Raw genomic sequence first — 22,500 nt, 5'->3', positions numbered from 1 at the left:
ATGTAAGTGATCTGACTGAACAATTTTAAGTTGAAAGTTTGCATCAAAAGTAGGATTCTTTTTCTCTGAATGGATAGATGATAGATAGATACATACATACATACATACATGCATAGATATCTATCATTCTATCTGTTTATCTATTCACCATTATTTATCGTTCTATCGATTGTTCTATCTGTCGTTCTATCTATCATCTATCTATCTATCGTTCTATCTATCTATCTATCTATCTATCTATCTATCTATCTATCTATCTATCTATCTATCTATCTATCTATCTATCTATCGTTCTATCGTTCTATCGTTCTATCGTTCTATCTATCTATCTATCTATCTATCTATCTATCTATCTATCTATCTATCTATCTATCTATCGTTCTATCGTTCTATCTATCTATCTATCTATCTATCTATCTATCTATCTATCTATCTATCTATCTATCTATCTATCTATCTATCTATCGTTCTATCTATCGTTCTATCTATCGTTCTATCTATCGTTCTATCTATCGTTCTATCTATTGATTGTTCTGTCTATGTTCTATCTATCGTTCTATCGTTCTATCGTTCTATCGTTTTATCGTTCTATCTATTGATTGTTCTGTCTATGTTCCATCTATCTATCTGTCTGTCTGTCTATCTATCTGTCTGTCTGTCTGTCTGTCTGTCTGTCTGTCTGTCTGTCTGTCTGTCTGTCTGTCTGTCTATCTATCTATCTATCGATCTGTCGTTCTATCGATCTGTCGTTCTATCGATCTATCGATCTATCGTTTTATCGTTCTATCTATTGATTGTTCTGTCTATGTTCCATCTATCTATCTATCGATCTATCTATCGTTTTATCGTTCTATCTATCTATCTATCTATCGTTCTATCTATTGATTGTTCTATGTTCCATATATCTATCTATCTATCTGTCTGTCTGTCTGTCTGTCTGTCTGTCTAACTATCTATCTATCTGTCTGTCTGTCTGTCTGTCTGTCTGTCTGTCTGTCTGTCTGTCTGTCTGTCTGTCTATCTATCTATCTATCTAGTCAAGATTATTTATACAGCGCTTTTTACAATACAAGTTGTGTCAAAGCAACCTTACAGTATTAAAATAATAAAGTAAAATGTCAATAATAATGCAAGAGTTCCATATTGCAACAAAGTCAAATTGGGGAGGACTCATCTGGTTCCCATGGCCTTGTGCCGGTGGCCGTTTAGGGTAGGAGTTCTTTCTTGATGATCTGTCTCTGGGGCTCATCTAGTTGACATGGTATCCGCTGACATTCGGCTGTAGGTGTTGATCCACCATCTGCTCTTGGTTTGGACTGGATCCGGGGGACTGCAGTGACCATCTGATCTGGATACGGACTGGATCTGGTGGCTATGGTGACCTGGGAATAAGAAACAAACAGACTAATATTAATGTAGATGCAAGAGTTCCAAGTTGCCACAAAATCAGATTGGAGAGGACTCATCTGGTTTTCGCTGTCTTGCGTCGATGGCCGTCTAGGTGATGAGGTCTAGATGGATGAAAGGATAGATGGAATGATAGATAGGTAGGTAGATGGATAGGTATTTGTTTACATTTTATTTACGAGACAAGCAAAATTGTTGAAATGAGTCATTGTTCATTCACTTGATTCATTCATTCATTCATTTATTCATTTCCCTCCGTCATTGGTCTTGTTCTGCTATGTGAACAGATCTTTGTGTTCTTGCTTGTTCGTTCGTTCATTCCCATGTCCCTCTCCTCCACTATGTGAACACATCTGTTTCATGGATGAGAGAGAGACTGTGCGATCTCTGCTTGCTTGAGGCTCTACTGAACCCGTGATTGGCCAAAATCGCTCTCAACACTTAACCATTCCCAGAGAACTACCGCTCTTTATGTCGTGCTTTAAAGGAGGTTCCCCTCGTTTGATCTCGTGCCAAGCTCAAGGGTGCCGAGGAACTCCAGTGTCTGGGAAGTCTTCGGTAAACTCGAACGTCAAGACCTAGATCACGTACCGGATCCAAGTATGTTTTTTACTGTACTGCATTTGTTGATGTTAAATTCCTCCATCGTTTCCATCTGCGTAGTACGATTGTAGCAGAAACAGTCTGTTTGGAGTGAAATAGTGTGGCATAATTACTAAAGCCTGGGGAAAGATGAATCTGACATAAGGTTTGCTTTGTGCAAAACCGGTCTCAAGAGAGGATTCCTTCTCTCTGAACATCTCATCTCGATTTCAGACCCGTCTTAAATTGAAGCCAATTTTACACGCTCATTTTTAAGGGATTAAGTGAGGCCTTTTTGACATGAGATGTTTTTAAGTCGTGCTGGAGATGTAGAGACGTGCTGTTAAGGTACTGTTAACCTGGCCCCCTGAGGGCCTCTGCCATATGTACAGATCTCTGCTCACCAATGCTGCATTTGTTTGATTAAAAATACAGTAAAATCAGTAATTTTGTGAAATGTTATTTCTGTTTAAAATGACTACTTTATATTTTAATATTTTTTACATGTAATTATTGCAAAGCTAAATTTTTAGCAGCTCCATTCTTCAGTATCACGTGATATTTCAGAAATACATTGGATGATAACCTCTGCCAAATGCATATGTAAAAGCTTAAATATATTTAATATATTTATATATAAAAATATTCAATAAAAAATGTTACATATAATGACTATTATATTGATGCAAATTATAATCAAATAGGTTGTATTGAAAAAAATACAAATACAGTTTAAATTGTAAATGTCTGTAAATGTCAGTTTTCATGCATCTTGAAATGTGGTCCCTCTTAGAACAGACATTTTTGGGTTGTGACCCTTCAGCCAAGAACCACTCATACGTGGGAATCCTAACCCCTACATTTAAACTTATAAAAATGATATTGAAATAATTTTTTTTCATTTTATTCCATTGTTGTTTTTAAAAATATCTCTTAGATTCTTTTAAAAAAAGTTTAAAAATATATATTTTATATTTTCTTGTAAATTATGAAACTTTATGCAAAAATGTGTCCTGCATTTTTCATGTCACTACTGAAACAGTGTATGTTTTAGTCCATTGGCTAAGACTGATTTTAACTACACCCCTACGTTTATGATCAGGAAATATTTGTGTCACTCTCTCTCTCATTGCTACATAGTGATTAGATAGGCCAATCATTTTGAGGTAAATGTGTTCAAAAATCTGTGTGTGTCTTTAAAGAATGTCACTACCAAACACCGAACACATTTGGTGAGGTTTGGGTAGTGACATCTTTGTTTTGGGTATCATCCCATAAAATTGTCACTATCGTAACAGTCACGACTGAAACATTTGGTGAGGTTTCGGTAGTGACATCTTTGTTTTTTGGGTATCATCTCATAAAATTGTCATTACCCTAACAGACACGACGGAAACATTTGGTGAGGTTTCGGTAGTGACATCTTTGTTTTTTGGGTATCATCCCATAAAATTGTCACTATCGTAACAGTCACGACCGAAACATTTGGTGAGGTTTCGGTAGTGACCTCTTTGTTTTTTGGGTATCATCTCATAGAATTGTCACTACCGTAACAGTCACGACCGAAACGCTTGGTGATGTATTGGTAGTGACATCTTTGTTTTTTGGGTGTTATACCATAAAACTGTCACTACCGCAACAGTCACGACCGAAACATTTGGTGAAGTTTCATTGGTGACATCTTTGTTTTTTGGGTGTTATCCCATAAAATTGTCACTACCATAACAGACACGACCGAAACATTTGGTGAGGTTTCGGTAGTGACATCTTTGTTTTTTGGGTATCATCCCATAAAATTGTCACTATCGTAACAGTCACGACCGAAACATTTGGTGAGGTTTTGGTAGTGACATCTTTGTTTTTTGGGTATCATCTCATAAAATTGTCATTACCCTAACAGACACGACCGAAACATTTGGTGAGGTTTCGGTAGTGACCTCTTTGTTTTTTGGGTATCATCTCATAGAGTTGTCACTACCGTAACAGTCACGACCGAAACGCTTGGTGATGTATTGGTAGTGACATCTTTGTTTTTTGGGTGTTATACCATAAAACTGTCACTACCGCAACAGTCACGACCGAAACATTTGGTGAAGTTTCATTGGTGACATCTTTGTTTTTTGGGTGTTATCCCATAAAATTGTCACTACCGCAACAGTCACGACCGAAACATTTGGTGAAGTTTCATTGGTGACATCTTTGTTTTTTGGGTGTTATACCATAAAACTGTCACTACCGTAACAGTCACGACCGAAACGCTTGGTGATGTATTGGTAGTGACATCTTTGTTTTTTGGGTGTTATACCATAAAACTGTCACTACCGCAACAGTCACGACCGAAACATTTGGTGAAGTTTCATTGGTGACATCTTTGTTTTTTGGGTGTTATCCCATAAAATTGTCACTACCGTAACAGTCACGACCGAAACATTTGGTGAGGTTTCGGTAGTGACATCTTTGTTTTTTGGGTATCATCTCATAAAATTGTCATTACCCTAACAGACACGACCGAAACATTTGGTGAGGTTTCGGTAGTGACATCTTTGTTTTTTGGGTATCATCCCATAAAATTGTCACTATCGTAACAGTCACGACCGAAACATTTGGTGAGGTTTCGGTAGTGACCTCTTTGTTTTTTGGGTGTTATCCCATAAAATTGTCACTATCGTAACAGTCACGACCGAAACATTTGGTGAGGTTTCGGTAGTGACATCTTTGTTTTTTGGGTGTTATCCCATCAAATTGTCACTATCGTAACAGTCACGACCGAAACATTTGGTGAGGTTTCGGTAGTGACATCTTTGTTTTTTGGGTATCATCTCATAAAATTGTCATTACCCTAACAGACACGACCGAAACATTTGGTGAGGTTTTGGTAGTGCCCTTTTTTGTTTTTTGGGAATTATCCCATCAAATTGTCACTACCATAACGGTCACAACTGATATCATCATTGTTTCGGTAGTGACAAAAGAGAATACAAAATTATTTCGGGAAAATAAACAACATTTTAGTATGCTTTAGTTGTCTTTTAATATGTTAAAATTCTATAATGTGATATGGTTGCTACCAAAACATTTTTTGTACTGCCAAAAATGTGCAGTCACAACCCAAACATTGGATGTTTTGTCAAAAATAAAGTTTGAAATCAGTATGATCTACTTTTTGCCTTTTACAAAGAAAAATTGGATTCAGAAATCAGAATACAACAAATTACATAAATAACACTTGAAATATTGTTAAAATTGTAATTGTTATTGATTTACCTCTAAGAAACCTTTTAATAAAATAGAAATAAATATATTGACAAGGATGTAAGCAAAATCTTAATAGGTCAATATAATCCTTCTTATTAAATTATATATTACAGTGTTTCGGTAGTGACAAATTTGGGGAGAGGACAAATATTCCAAAACTTTCTGAAAATACAATATACAAATTAACTGCAAAATTACTAGAAATGTGTACCTTGGATATTATATAATTTGCATACAAAATTTGTGGAAAAAGACAATTTTTTTCCCAAGATGTTTCCAACTTGACTTTGAACCAATTCTGTAGAATAGCCAATATATAAAAACTGTAAGTACAGAAGTTTTGTAGGCTTGAAATTTTGCTAAAATTGTTATAAATTGTCTGTGACTTTCTTAGATTTCACTAAGGTCCTGTTGCTCAACTCAATAGACGTAATCATGTCATTTTCAAGTAAGTTCTCCTTTTTGTTGGCACAGCAGAGGTGACTAAATGAAAATGTCAAGGGTCTGTTTTGGAAAAAGGGAAACTGACCCTTTGTAGGGGAGGAAAGTTTGGCCAAATGCGTAATTTTTGCGCAAAGGATTCTTCCTAATGTTTATTAGGTTGCTCGCTGACATTTTGTGACCTACTGTAACATTGGTCTTGCGTGTGACGTGAATATTGCACAATATAACCTGTGGTAATGATGATATAACTATGGTTACAAGAAACTACAAAACGTACTATATAGTATACAAATGTTTGGGGTCAGTTTTGGTTAAACAGGTCAAAAGTGACAGTAAAGACATTTACAATGTTACATAAGATTTCTATTTCAAATAGAAAAAAATATAAGCAGCATAACTGTTGTATAATAATATTCCACATTGATAATAATTAGAAATGTTTGTTGAGCTGCAAATCAGTACATTAGAATGACTTCTGAAGGATCATTTGACACTGAAGACTGGACTAATGATGTTGATAATTTAACTTAAAAAAGTTATTTGGAATTCTAATAATATTTCACAATATTACTGTTTTTACTGTATTTTCGATTAAATAAATGCAGCCTTCACTCTTAAAAATAAAGGTGCTTCACAATGCCAAAGAAGGATCTTTTTTGTCTAAATGGTTCCATAAAGAACTTTTAACATCTGATGGAACTTTGTTTCACAAAAGGTTCTTTGTGGCAAAAGAGGGTTTTTCAGATTCTAAAAAGGTAATATAGAGATGGTTCTTTAAAGAACCTTTGACTAAATGGCTCTTTGTGGAACTAAAAACGGTTCTTCTATGGCATCGCTGTAAAGAACCTTTTGAAGCACCTTTATTTTTAAGAGTGTTGGTGAGCAGAAGAGTCTTCTTTAAAAAAAAATCTTACAGATCCCAAACTTTTCCAGACTTTAATTGTCCTTTTCTTGACTTTTGAATGTGTTTAGGTCTTCTGTCGCTTCCCACAGACAGGTCTGAGCTCCCACACAATGCGTTTTTCATTATTATGCTCTTGAGTAAAGCTGTTTTAGACATTTGACGTTTCTCCGCTTGCGTCCTTGGCTCCATGGACGCTTTAAAATCTGGACCAGCACTCTTATGTAAGTGTTATTGTGCCAGTGTTAGGATTTAGTAAATATATGAGGTAATTAATGGACTGCTGAGACATGAGCGCTCTGTTCGATATATTACGTAAGATCCTAAGGCAGTGACACTTTTAAAAGGCATCAACCAAATTTTTATTTTTAGTCTACTTTCTAAGGCCAACAAGCCCCTAGGGCTAAATATCAAAGGATTAGTTCACTCAAAATTATAATTTGCTGAAATATTACCCTCAGGCCATCCAAGATGTAGATAAATTAGTTTCTTCATCAGAATAGATGTGGAGAAAATTAGCATTGCATTACTTGCTCACCAATGGATCCTCTGCAGTGAATGGGTGCCGTCAGAATGAGAGTCCAAACAGCTGCTAAAAACATCACAATAATCCACAAGTAATCTACACCACTCCAGTCCATCAATTAATATCTTAGGAAGCGAAAACCTGCATGTTTGTAAAGAACAAATTGATCTTTAAGGTGTTTTTTTTTTCTTTCAAAAAAACAAATCTGTAATCCATGGTAATGCTTTCTCCAGTGGTAAAAGTCCATCCGATGTTGCCCTTTTACATCAAAAACCAACCAAAAAAAATTTCTTGGACTGTTTTCGCTTGTAAACGGTGCTTAATCTGTGCATATTTCTCTCCTGATTCAGACGAGATGACTTTTTTTTTACTGGAGGAAGCATTATTATGAATTATGGAAGTGTTGGTTTAATTTAAAATGCCTTAATAATCTTGGTGAGGTTTCGGTAGTGACATCTTTGTTTTTTGGGTGTTATGCTATAGAATTGTCACTACCGTAACAGTCACAAGTGAAACATTTGGTGAGGTTTCGGTAGTGACATCTTAGTTTTTTGGGTGTTATCCCATAAAATTGTCACTATCGTAACAGTCACGACCAAAACATTTGGTGAAGTTTCGGTAGTGACTTCTTTGTTTTTTTGGGTGTTGTTCCATAGAATTGTCACTACCGTAACAGTCACGACCGAAACATTTGGTGAGGTTTCGCTAGTGACATCTTAGTTTTTTGGGTGTTATCCCATAGAATTGTCACTACCGTAACAGTCACGACCGAAACATTTGATGAGGTTTGGGTAGTGACATCTTTGTTTTTTGGGTGTTATTCCATAGAATTGTCACTACCGTAACAGTCACAACCGAAACATTTGGTAAGGTTTCGATTGTGACATCTTTGTTTTTTTGGGTATCATCCCATAAAATTGTCACTATCGTAACAGTCACGACCGAAACATTTGGTGAGGTTTCGGTAGTGACATCTTTGTTTTTTGGGTGTCATCCCATAGAATTGTCACTACCGTAACAGTCACGACCGAAACATTTGGTGAGGTTTCGCTAGTGACATCTTAGTTTTTTGGGTGTTATCCCATAGAATTGTCACTACCGTAACAGTCACGACCGAAACATTTGATGAGGTTTGGGTAGTGACATCTTTGTTTTTTGGGTGTTATTCCATAGAATTGTCACTACCGTAACAGTCACGAGTGAAACATTTGGTAAGGTTTCGATTGTGACATCTTTGTTTTTTTGGGTGTTATCCCATAAAATTGTCACTACTGTAACAGTCACGACCGAAACATTTGGTAAGGTTTCGATTGTGACATCTTTGTTTTTTTGGGTGTTATCCCATAAAATTGTCACTACTGTAACAGTCACGACCGAAACATTTGGTGAGGTTTCGGTAGTGACATCTTTGTTTTTTGGGTGTCATCCCATAGAATTGTCACTACCGTAACAGTCACGACCGAAACATTTGGTGAGGTTTCGCTAGTGACATCTTTGTTTTTTGGGTGTCATCCCATAGAATTGTCACTACCGTAACAGTCACGACCGAAACATTTGGTGAGGTTTCGGTAGTGACATCTTTGTTTTTTGGGTGTCATCCCATAGAATTGTCACTACCGTAACAGTCACGACCGAAACATTTGGTGAGGTTTCGGTAGTGACATCATTGTTTTTTGGGTGTCATCCCATAGAATTGTCACTACCGTAACAGTCACGACCGAAACATTTGGTGAGGTTTCGCTAGTGACATCTTAGTTTTTTGGGTGTTATCCCATAGAATTGTCATTACCGTAACAGTCACGACCGAAACATTTGATGAGGTTTGGGTAGTGACATCTTTGTTTTTTGGGTGTTATTCCATAGAATTGTCACTACCGTAACAGTCACGAGTGAAACATTTGGTAAGGTTTCGATTGTGACATCTTTGTTTTTTTGGGTGTTATCCCATAAAATTGTCACTACTGTAACAGTCACGACCGAAACATTTGGTAAGGTTTCGATTGTGACATCTTTGTTTTTTTGGGTGTTATCCCATAAAATTGTCACTACTGTAACAGTCACGACCGAAACATTTGGTAAGGTTTCGATTGTGACATCTTTGTTTTTTGGGTGTCATCCCATAGAATTGTCACTACTGTAACAGTCACGACCGAAACATTTGGTGAGGTTTCGGTAGTGACATCTTTGTTTTTTGGGTGTCATCCCATAGAATTGTCACTACCGAAACATTTGGTGAGGTTTCGGTAGTGACATCTCTGTTTTTTGGGTGTTATGCTATAGAATTGTCACTACCGTAACAGTCACAAGTGAAACATTTGGTGAGGTTTCGGTAGTGACATCTTAGTTTTTTGGGTGTTTTCCCATAAAATTGTCACTATCGTAACAGTCACGACCGAAACATTTGATGAGGTTTTGGTAGTGACATCTTTGTTTTTTGGGTGTCATCCCATAGAATTGTCACTACCGTAACAGTCACGACCGAAACATTTGGTAAGGTTTCGATTGTGACATCTTTGTTTTTTTGGGTGTTATCCCATAAAATTGTCACTACTGTAACAGTCACGACCGAAACATTTGGTGAGGTTTCGGTAGTGACATCTTTGTTTTTTGGGTGTCATCCCATAGAATTGTCACTACCGAAACATTTGGTGAGGTTTCGGTAGTGACATCTCTGTTTTTTGGGTGTTATGCTATAGAATTGTCACTACCGTAACAGTCACAAGTGAAACATTTGGTGAGGTTTCGGTAGTGACATCTTAGTTTTTTGGGTGTTTTCCCATAAAATTGTCACTATCGTAACAGTCACGACCGAAACATTTGATGAGGTTTCGGTAGTGACATCTTTGTTTTTTGGGTGTCATCCCATAGAATTGTCACTACCGTAACAGTCACGACCGAAACATTTGGTAAGGTTTCGATTGTGACATCTTTGTTTTTTTGGGTGTTATCCCATAAAATTGTCACTACTGTAACAGTCACGACCGAAACATTTGATGAGGTTTCGGTAGTGACATCTTTGTTTTTTGGGTGTCATCCCATAACATTGTCACTACTGTAACAGTCACGACCGAAACATTTGGTGAAGTTTCGGTGACATGCGAAAACCTGCATGTTTGTAAGGAACAGATGTTTTTCTCAAAAAACAAATCTGTAATCCATAGTAATGCTTTCTCCAGTGGTAAAAGTCCATCCGATGTTGCCCTTTTACATCAAAAACCAACCAATTTTTTTTCCTGGACTGTTTTCGCTTGTAAACGGTGCTTAATCTGTGCATATTTCTCTCCTGATTCAGACGAGATTACTTTTTTACAGGAGGAAGCATTATTATGAATTACAGAAGTGTTGGTTTAATTTAAAATGCCTTAATAATGGATTTGTTTCTTACAAACATGCAGCTTTTCACATCACAAGACATTCATTGATAGACTGGAGTGGTGTGGATTACTTGTGGGTTATTGTGATGTTTTTATCAGATGTTTGGACTCTCATTCTGATGGCACCCATTCACTACAAAGGATCCGTTGGTGAGCAAGTGATGTGATTCTACATTTCTTCAAATCTGATGAAGAACCAACTCATCTACATCTTGGATGGCATGAGGGTTAACATTTCAGGTGAACTATTCCTTTACTATTCCTCTTTTGTACTTCAGACGCGAATGGTTCCTCAAATTGTGCAGCTAGTTAAGGAGAGGTTTGTGATTGTGGTTCTTCTCTACTTTTTAAAAGCTGTAGCTCCTGAAGGGAATTTACTTTCTAAGTAACGACAGACTGTTATTTGTTTGTGGTTTTCTTCAAGCTTCCAGCAATGCTGGTAAGACACAGCTGCTACGTTCTTCTGTGCAACAGCTGACAGAAGACCCTTAAAGACTCATGTGAAAATGGTCAGGTTTGGGTTTGGGAAAGCAGGTGTTTGGCCTGCCAGGACAGCTCTGACTCAAGCGTTTGAAGACGGCACCTTCATTACAATATCCCGCTAAAGACCTAGGGACATTCTGACTTCTGTTTCCTAAAGCATGTATTACTCCTCACTGATGTTCTTTACAGGTGGGATGTCAGGGTCAAAGTACAAACAGGCATTTTCTTGAACAGCTGAGGTTGCACGATGTGATGACACAGTGGCATTCCCTTATTCCACTCACATGAAAATTATTGACATTTATTTGATTTTATTGCAAGTATTTATTTTAATATTATTTTTAGAAATACATTTTATATCAAATGTTGTTTGTTATAATACATTATATAAATGTATAAAATATTATATAAATGTAAAAAAATAAATATTACATAAATATATACAAAAATTTATGTAAAATATATAGCTATATTATATGTGTAATAAAAATATTATATTTAATATTCAACATTTTATATGTATTATTTGTATGTGTATATATATATATATATATATATATGTATATAAATATATACAGTTGCAATCAATATTATTCAAGCCCCCAGAGACTGCAGTACTTTACAAATACAAACTTTTCTAAAGATCCAGAACTTTATAAAAATTGCATTTACAACTGTTTGCTGGCATATTAAAAGTGATAATGTCAATATATAATGTAATGTTTTTTAATTATAGGATTTTTTAATAACACAGCTATGTCATAATTATTCAACCCCTATTCAATATTGCCATTTTAAGTGACTTATTTTTATGGTAGGGAACCAAATTTTATTCTATTAAAACTCTATTATAAAAAAAAAACAGAATTAGCTTGGGCTGTTACACATACATACATTTAGCCCATGCATGTGCTGAAGTTGAGTAGCAAATATGGTAAAGTCTACAGAGCTCTCACAAAAGCTATAGAGAAGAAATATTTTCATTATATTAGAAAGTCTAAGGCTACATGAACATTTTTAAGACATTACAAGTTCATAGAGACACAGCTGGCAGCCTTATTCCCTAGTTTAAAGTGTGTTGTACCAGAAAACCTCTTGAGGGATGTTGAAAAAAAAAGCACAATATCATAAAATATTTGGTCAGTTTTTTTATAGAAAAACCTGCAATGTACGGCCAAAGACTTACAAGATGACCAGACGAAAGGAGGAAAAATATTTCAATGCAGTGTATAAGATAAACACTAGACAGATATGGCTTTCATGTTGAGGCATCTTGCCAAATACCACTCTTGACTAAGAAGAACAAAACGGCAGACTTGAACATGCTAACACTGATTTGGATAGACCTGTGGAGTTCTGGAAGAATCTTTTAATGGAGTGATGTGACCAAACTGAAAATTTTTGGGTGAATGGATCAGCAGTATGTCTGGTGCAAAAATGGCAACTTATGAGCAGAAGAACACTATCTGCATCGTCAAAATTGGAGGTCGGCCAGTCCTGTTATGGGGTTGTTTTACTGTAGCAGGAAGTGAAAATCATGACCATATAAAGGACATCATGAATTCTTTGAAGTATCAGGTCATTTTGACAAGACTTGTGATGCCTTTGGTCCAAAGACTGAAGCTAGTGATCAAAAGACTTTCCTGCAGGACAATCATGCCAAAGTATACATCCAAATCTACTTATGCTTGGTTCAGGGATCAGTCATAGAATGTACTTGAGTGGCCTATTCAGACTTCAGATTTAATTCTCATTGAAAATATTTGGTTGAACTTAAAGAAAGCTGTGGCAAAGTTAAAACCAAAGATTATCAGTGATCTGAAAGTTTTTTGAGGCGAGGAATGGGCCAAGATTGCAGTAGAGTGGTGACTAGTCTCAGCCTCAGACGTCACGCCCACGGAACGTTGGCTAAACGTCTGATGCATATGGTACACTTAACTGGAAACACTTCAGGAATGTCGAAGTCGTGATCTGATTAGTTGAATTTGATCGGATTTCCGGAACACGCGAGTGTCGCGTTTATTTTCGGTCCGCTGGGAAACAAAGCGCAGACTGATTTACTCGAGTTTTGCTAAAAGGTGCTTATGCAGACGCCGTTGTTGTTATACACATTTGCGACGTTCGCGTACAAATTACTGACTTACTGCTTGTTCTCCCTCTTCTTCGTTAACTTTCAATGCTGGTTATTTCAGTGACTGACTTGTTGCATGCCCGTCTGTTGTTGTGGGGGCATTTCTACGCCCCGAAACGTGACGCTGAACGAAACGAACTGTGATTGGTTGTTTTACATGTCGGTCAAACGGCCTTATGGGCGGGCCTTGGCCAATAAAAGCTGCCATGAATACCAGACCTTCAGCCGTCAGTCTGAAGGTCTGGCTACGCGAGACTAAGTGGTGACAGACACTTCTAAGCACTTCCAAGCAGCATTAATTGCTGATTTTAAAGAATAAAAGATTCTGCACCAAATTTTTAATTTAGGGGTTGAATCATTGTGAACATGAACGTTTAGAGCCAATTTGATTTTCTTTCATTATTCATCAACTTATGTTCTCAGAATTACTGAAATGTGTATTAATAAACGTCCTCCAATAGTGTACTGATCCCTTTGTTGAGTTGCTTTTAGAAAATTTTGTTCTCTGCAGGAAAATATCTTGCAGGTCAAGGGGGTTCAAAAATTTTGATTGCAACTGTACATACACAATGTTTATATGTTTAACTATATATTTTTTATTATTTTTAAAATATTCTGTATATTAGTGATTAAGGAAAATTACTAAATTTTGCATTTTTTTGATTAAATATGTATATAAGTATACATAAATATACATGTAGCTATATAAATAATCGTATTTATGCATTATATAAATTATATCTATATATTTAGCTTGTGTAATTTATTTCTGCATGGTTTTTAAAATGTATAAAAATATTCAGTTTATTGGTGTTGAAGAACGTTATTATAAAACATTGGCTTTTTTAGTGAAAAACAGATGTGCAGTGATGATGCTTAGATGAAAGGACATTCGTTCCCATGCTGACTGCCAGGACCACATTTTCCTAACGGTGTTGGTCCTGTAGCTCACGTTGTGCCGTGATAGGGCACACGGAGGTAGCATGAGGTAAGGATCTGATTGGTTTAAATTAAACAGTCCGCGCTTAAATGCTTACCATCTGTACCTCAAAGTATTTGGTTTTCATCATTTCTCATGCAGACTCCAAGTGCCAAATCCAAAATGATATGATCCGGTTTACTCAAATAATCCAACAAACAAACAGCAAACATGGGGGGTTTTAAATGTTGCCATGGTTTGGGTCTCAGTGCCTTCATGTATTTGTAAATGCCGTAATTATTATCAGACCCACGTTCATGGGGATCTTGAGGAAAAAACCCTGCTTTTCTTTCTCTCGTTCCTTTTGCTGTTAATTGTTTAGCGCTTCTCATGTGTTGGCGCTGAAGCGAGTCTTTTTGTGGCACATGTGGAATCGTTCCTGGCAGCGCGTGGAAGATCGCAGCTGCAAACTAGCTTGACACTGATGCTCTGCATCCCAGAGCTAGGCTGCACAACGCCTATCCAACACATGTGGATGTGTTTAAACTGAGTTGTCATCAAGTCAACCATTCTCTGTAGGATGACACAGCTGAGACTTAGAAATGCTGTTTAAAATAGTATACACGTGGGTTATGTTTTTTTTTAGTTTTGCGTATTAATTTAAATAATTATTCATTTATATGTTATATGGAATTAATGTATGTTCTGTCTTTTAATGAATTTTATTAATTTATAATATGAAATTTAATTAATATGTATAATTTTATAAAAATGTTATATATATTATTTAATTAAATTAATTGATATTATATTAGTATTAAATTTAATATCAGATTAAATTAAACTTGAAAAAATTATTTATTACTACATGTGCATAGATAAATATGAATATATTAATAAATGTAATATATAATATAAATTATTGTAATATAAATCATTATAAACAGTTATATATATATATATGTGTGTGTCTGTATATATATATATAATTTAATATTAAATTAGCAAAAAAGATTTATCACTACATATAGATAGATTTATATTAATGAATATAATAATTTCAAATTTAATTAATTCCGTATATTACATTTTATTTATATATAATTTATATTAATTTTATTAATTTTGAAAAAGATATAAAAACATATAAAAGATATAAAGAAAGCATATAAATCTAAAAGTATGATTTAATAATTTAATAGTAAGTATTATTTATTACTGTATATGCCAATGTGCATGAAATAGAAATATGTGCAATTAATTAGAAATATCCTTTTATATCTCTTTCAGAAATCTCTGTTTTAGCTGCTGCTTAACAAACGTGTCCTGCAAAGCTGTTTTTTTTTTTTTTCATAATAATAGTTTAGATGGAAGGTGAGTGGTGCATGTTTTCAGAGTCACGTGACTTTTATGTGGTCAGACTCAGACAAAAAAAATCCTTAGAAACGTTGGGAGGTCTGGCGCTCTGTGTGTGGTTCAGTGCGTTTGTGGCACCTAGAAAACGGCTGTTCCCACAGGGACAAACGGAGATCGGTTCCCAGCGTCCTCGCGGGGATATGATGGCATCTGCTCTGGGTTCTGCTGGCCACTTGACTGATTGCAGAGATGAAACTGTCTAATACTTTCCAGACCAGCCAGCCATGTAAAGAAACAATGCTGGCTCTGTCGAGGGGTCATTCTTAGTCACTCTTCTGGGGGAATGTTTCGTTTCCTTAACTCCGCTGGATTACGCTCGTGTTTGGTGTGTTCACCTCACGTCCGTCATCAAATCCATCAGTATTCCTCATTTACAGAGGCTGTGTTCTGCTTTGCTTCTTCTTTTCAGCCCCCCCCCCCCCCCACCCCCCCACCCCCACCCCCCTAAGTCCATTGGCCAATGTTGTAAAAAAACACTCATAATTAGTCATAATTTAGTTGCATTACAGTGCTTCTTCTTTTTGTTTTGCTGTACATTTTAAAGCAATAGCTCACCCAAAAATGAAAATTTGCAGAACATTTACTCATCGCCAGGCCATCCAAGATGTAGACAAGTTTGTTTCTTCATCAAAACAGAACATCACTTGCTCACGAATAGATGATCTGCAGTGAATGGGTGCCATCAAAATGGGAGTCCAAACAGCTGATAAAAACATCACAATAATCCACAACACTCCAGTCCATCAATTAATTTATTGTGAAGTGAAAAGCTGCATGTTGTTTTTGGCTAAAATACTTCTAAGAGTCCTCCATCCATAATGTTACTAGTGAACTATTTGACTCTGAATCAGGAGAGAAATCTGCACAGATGTTAATTGATGGCCTGGAGTTACTTGTGGATTATTGTGATGCTTTTATCAGCTGTTTGGACTCTCATTCTGACGGCACCCATTCACTGCAGAGGATCCATTGGTGAGCAAGTTAATGTTTAATTTATCCAAATCTGTTCTGATGAAGAAACATACTCATCTACATTTTGAAATCCTGAGTACATTTTTCATCAAATTTGAGTTTTTGTGTGAACTGTTTCTTAAGTAAATTTGCTTCTTTTGAAGAAAAGGGAATATGCTTTATAAAAACCTTTTAATAATCATTAATAAAATCTAATATTATAATATGTGATAGTTTTTAGCTCAATAAAATGGTCTCTCCTGACTTCAGCTTTACTGTTTGGCTTGCCTTCTCCTGTATCTTTCAGTTAAACTGATTCAAATGATGATTTTGTGTGACTCATGAACAACTGTTTGGTTTTTTTTTTTTTTTTTAAGCATAAAGCCACTAGTCTTCGTCATAAGAGCTTTAATAGCTATTCAACCTGTGTCTGTGTCTCCGCAATTTGGCTTCCCACTGTGGGATGAATGATCTCTGTCCAGGTTCACTACACAGACCTGTCCAAATAAGCACTTTGAGACATGGAAGCTCTTAGCTCATCATGTAAAAGAAATCACAGTGTTGCTCACATTCTGGCTGGAAAAGGTTCCATGTTGAATCTCTGGTTTACTGATTTCTAAATGTGACAGCTGCATCAGAGTTGGCTCTTTCGTTTAGTATGAAGAGGTATGGTAATTCTAACGTTACCAAAACGAAATATCAGCCATTATTTATTCACCTCATGCATCTAACCATTTGACTTTCTTCTATGGAACACAGACAGGAGATAAATATAATATATATGCATACTGTTGAAGTCAAAAGTTTACATACACCTTGCAGAATCTACAGAATGTTAATTATTTTACCAAAACAAGAGGGATCATACAAAATGCATGTTGTTTTTTTATTTAGTACTGTCTTGAATAAGATATTTCACATGGAAGACGTTGACATATAGTCCATACGAGAAAATAATAGTTGAATTTATAAAAATGATCCTGTTTAAATGCTACATACACTTGGTTCTGAATAGTGTGCTTTTACCTGAATGATCCACAGCAGTTTTTTGTTTGTTTGTTAGTGATAGTTGGTTATAAATCCCTTGTTTGTCCTAAATTAAGAAAAATCCTTCAGGTCCCACAAATTCTTTGGTTTTTCAGCATTTTTGTGTATTTGAACTGTTTCCAACAATGACTGTATGATTTTGAGAGCCATCTTTTCACACTGAGGACAACTGAGGGACTCATGCAACTATGACAGAAGGTTCAAACGCTCACTGATGATTCAGAAGAGAAAACCATGCATTGGGAGCCAGGGGTGTAAACTTTTGAACAGAATGAAGATGTGTACATGTTTCTTACTTTGCTTACTTATGGAGCATCAGTGAGCGTTTGAACCTTCTGTAATAGTTGCATATGAGTCCCTCAGTTGTCCTCAGTGTGAAAAGATGGATCTCAAAATTCTACAGTCATTGTTGGAAAGAGTTCAAATACACAAAAATGCTGAAAAAACACAGAATTTGTGGGACCTGAAGGATTTTTCTGAAGAACAACAGGCAGTTTAACTGTTCAGGACAAACAAGGGACTCATGAACAACTATCACTAAACAAAAAAACAGCTGTGGATCATTCAGGTAACAACACAGTATTAAGAATTAAGTGTATGTAATTTTTTGAACAGGCACATTTTTATGAATTCAACCATTATTTCTCTTGTGGGCTATGTAAACATCTTTTATGTGAAGTATCTTATTCAGGTCAGTACTAAATCAAAAATAACCTGCATTTTGTATGATCCCTCTTATTTTGGAAAGTATTTTGCAGATTCTTCAAAGTGTATTTAAACTTTTGACTTCAAGTGTATCGTGGAAATGTCTGTTTTATCCATTCTAAAATGTTTCTTGGAAATTAGGTCTGATTTCTGAGTGAATTTGTTTGTTGAGTTGGTTCTTTTCAATGACTCAGACAAACAGTTCCACTCATTTGTCTGAATGATTCATTAGCATGATTGACTCAAAAGACCAAACTATTTATTTTAACTACTTCTAAAAGAATACAACAGAAAAAAAAAACAATATTGATAGCTTTGAAGAATTAGTTCACTTCCGGAATAAAAATTTCCTGAAAATTCACTCACCCCCATGTCATCCAAGATGTTCATGTCGTTCTTTCTTCAGTTGAAAAGAAATTTTGAGGAATTTTGAGTTTTTGAGGAAAACATTCCAGGATTTTTCTCCTTATAGTGGACTTCAATGTGGATCGATAAGCTGAAGGTCCAAATTGGGGTCTTATCTAGTGAAACGATTGATATATATATACAGTCAAGCCCGAAATTATTCATACCCCTGGCAAATTCTAACTTAAAGGTAATTTTATTCAACCAGCAGGGTTTTTTTTGGCGATGAGCTCCAACTCTTTCAGGTTGGAGGGTCTCCTTGCCATCATCCTGATCTTTAGCTCCCTCCACAGATTCTCAATAGGATTTAAGTCAGTACTCCGGCTGGGCCACTGCAAAACATTAATGTTTTTGTCTGCTAAACGTTTCTCTGCAGACTGCCTGATGTTGTTGTTGAGAATTTTGATGTATTGCTCCTTTTTCATGTTGCTGTTTACTAGGGGTGGGAATCTTTTACCATCTCACGATTCAATTCGATTCCGATTCTTGAGGCCACGATTCGATTCAAAATCGATTTTCGATTCAAAAAGATTTTCGATTCAAAACGATTCGATTTTATTCATAATGATTTCTAATCGGGTTTCTGGTCATGATCTACTCTCATCTGCTTTGCTATACAGAATGACAAACGGAGACATTAAAGTGGCTTTTTCACATTTATTAAGTTAAATTCTCAGGGAAGTGCCTTTTATCAAAAACATTGTCTGGTTCTCAATTGCTACTCATTAGTAGCTAGCTATAAAATAAGTTGGAACAAAAATAAAGTGCTTCTTCATAATACAAAATGGTTGAAAATAGATGCATTTCCCAGGAAAGTTGCAGTTTACCACAAATATCATGTAGAACACAACCGGAGAAGACAAAAAAAACAAAACAATATATTTTAATTTTAATAATAATTTAATTTTAATATTTTAATAATATTTCTCAGTCAGATTCAGTAACTTAAAGAATAACAAGTTAAAATAAAGTGCTTCTTTCAAAATGAAAAGCAAGCGATAGACCGAGTTATTTATTTTGCTCTCTCGGAGTTGGCAGGGAGTTTTGTGAAGCACTGCACTGTGCGATGGTCTGCAGCTGGCGGCTGACTCTGCTCCGTGTCGCTGAGCTCCGGGTGATGCCTAGTAATATGAGCATGCGCATATGTTGTGCTGCCGAAGTACTTGGTCTTCGTTTTGCAAAGCTTGCGCACTGTGTGTGTCATGTCCAGCGCAGTGCTTCCAGGCATTCGGTAAAAACCAAAATGCCGCCAAACTTTAGCTTTAAGTGAAGACTGGGCTGATTGGATCTTCATCCATATTTGCTTCCTCTTCGTTTTAGTGAATTGCCGCGCACGCTTACGTTCAAAAACCGGCTGCGTGGTGACATCGGTATAGGCTAGTTACAAAAATGGAGGCGAACAGCCAGCTGATTTTATTTATTTATTAAATCGATTCTTGGACATTTCAGATCGATTCTGAATCGTTGCAAATGAGAATCTAGATTTTTCTGTGAATCGATTTTTTGGCACACCCCTACTGTTTACTGTGATTAGGTTCCCTGGTCCACCGGCTAAAAAAAAAAAACTCAAAACATTAGGTTATTCTTTTTTTTACGCCAAATGAAGGCTACATCATTGTGTCCAAACAATTCAATTTTGGTTTCATCTGACAGTTTGTTGTTTCATAAAACAGAAGACCAGAAGTCTTCTTCTTTGTCCAGATGAGCATTTGCAAAGGCCAAGCGGGCTTTTGTGTGCCTTATCTGGTGTCCTCCTTGGTCTGCGTCTGTGGAACCCAGTGGTGTGCAGTGTCCATTAGACTGTCTGCCTTGAGATGTTGCCACCAGCAGAGCCCAGATTCATCAGGATGGCCTTGGTGGTGATCCTTGGATTCTTTTTTTACCTCTCTCACTATCCTCCTGGCCAGCACAGGTGTCACTTTTGGCTTACCACCACGTCCTCTGAGATTTTTCACAGTGCAGAACGTCTTGTATTTTTTAATAATAATTTGCACTGTAGCCACTGGAACTTCAAAACATTTAGATATGGTCTTATAGCCCTTTCCTGACTTGTGAGCAGCCACAATGTGCAGCCGCAGGTCCTCAGTGAGCTCATTTGTCTAAGCCATGACTGTCCAAAAATATATCAGGACATTTTTATTCTACAAGTGAGCTAATCCTTTAAGTGAAAACGAACCAAAACATTAAAGGAGATTTAAGCCACAGCTTAGGCAAATATTAAGAAATAACAACAGAAGTGTAATTCTTAGTCTGTTCCTCACACACAGCATTTGTTTGACCTCATGAGATTTGGAAAATAGTGCACGAATGGAATGGACTACTTTCCTGATACTTCATGCTTTTATTTAGACCCTTTTTTGAGCTTGACAGCATTTCCATTCCCTAGAGATCTTTCAGTGCACCATGCTAAAGTTTTCTTTTAGTGTGTGGTGGGAGAAAGTAAGTCATACATGAGGGTGAATAAATCATCTTGGAGGGTTAGTCAAGACTCTTAACCTTCCATTTCTCCAAGATGATTGTTCCTGCAAGTGCAAAGTCAATTTAGCTAATTGTGCTAAATGACTGCATACGTTACTAGAGTCGTTTACAACAAGGTCAAAAGGATTTGCTTGCTTGTTCCAACTCACTGTCTTTTGCTTACAGCCGTCAAGAATCATTTGTAGGACAAAAGTGTTCGATTACCAGTCAGTCTCAGTGGGTTGATGGCAGGAACTTTATTGTGTTCTCAGGTCTCTGTGAGGTCTGTTATCTTGAACGCTCTTGTCTAGAAGCCGTCGCCCTTATCATTCACAGACTGGCACACGCTACTGGCCGAGCGTCCGTCCCTTGTGTGTCCTGTCAGAGTTCATCTATTTGAGGATCAGAGACTCGCTGTCGCCCGTTGGCTTTCATCACAGTGGATGGCTTATCGGTACAAGAGTCCAGGCTGAATATTGATGTGTTTTTCTGGGTGGTAGACAGAGTTGGGCAGTGAAATTCACTAAAAGTTTTTCAGTTTTTCACACACACACACACACACACACACACACACACACTGGTTTACATGTTTTATGGGGACATTCCATAGGCGTAATGGTTTTTATACTGTACAAACCGTATTTTCTATCGCCCTAACCCTACCCTACACCTAAACCTAGCCCTCACAGGAGATTGTGCACACTTTTACTTCCTCAAAAAAACTCATTGTGCATGATTTATAAGCCTGTTTCCTCATGGGGACCTGAGAAATGTCCCCACAATGTCAAAATCTACTGGTATTCCTATCCTTGTGGGGACATTTGGGTCCCCACAACGTGATGAATACCAGGTACACACACACGCACACGCGCACACACACACACACACACACACACACAAAAATCTTTTTCTTTTTTTTCTGTTTTATTAACCACCCTCATTTCATTCATTAAATTTTTTATTATGCATTATTTATTTATTTATACATAATGTAAATGTTCAATAATAGTACTTAAAACCGATAGTTATATTTATACTAATTTAATTAGTTATTAATTGTATATTTACTCTTATGTATTTAATATATAATTATGAGTATATAATTCAATATAGTTATTTAATATATAATTTTAATCTATATGTAAAATAATTCTACAATACATTATATAGCTAAATCTATATTTATGTATTTGTATACATTTAACTGAAAGGCAATTTTATATAAAACATTATTTACATATTAATTAAATGTAATATATGGATTTACATTTGAAAAAGGAGGAAAACATGTATATATGAAACAACTATTTCAATAAAATAAGACTGTTCTTTTTTAAATATTAATATTCTGTATTTATAATTTTTATTAATGTATTTCATTGTTTATTTATATTATTTAGCTTTTAACCTTTTCATTATTTATTTAGCATTTTGTTTATTTGTTTTCTTTATTTCATTTGTATGTATTATTAACTTATATATATATAAATATTTAAT

The 22,500-nt window shown here is 36.0% G+C and overlaps 1 protein-coding gene across 1 annotated transcript in view; it reads left to right on the top strand.

Moving 5' to 3' along the window:
• Window positions 1-22,500, top strand: part of xrcc4 (X-ray repair complementing defective repair in Chinese hamster cells 4) — a 72,324-nt gene that overhangs the window by 11,626 nt on the left and 38,198 nt on the right. The gene's annotated exons all lie outside the window — the stretch shown is intronic.

This window comes from Garra rufa, chromosome 23 (assembly GCF_049309525.1).
Source record: "Garra rufa chromosome 23, GarRuf1.0, whole genome shotgun sequence".
NCBI lineage: Eukaryota > Metazoa > Chordata > Actinopteri > Cypriniformes > Cyprinidae > Garra > Garra rufa.
The sequence above is the reverse complement of the archived record's forward strand: the minus strand, read 5'-3'. Positions and strand labels throughout refer to the sequence as shown.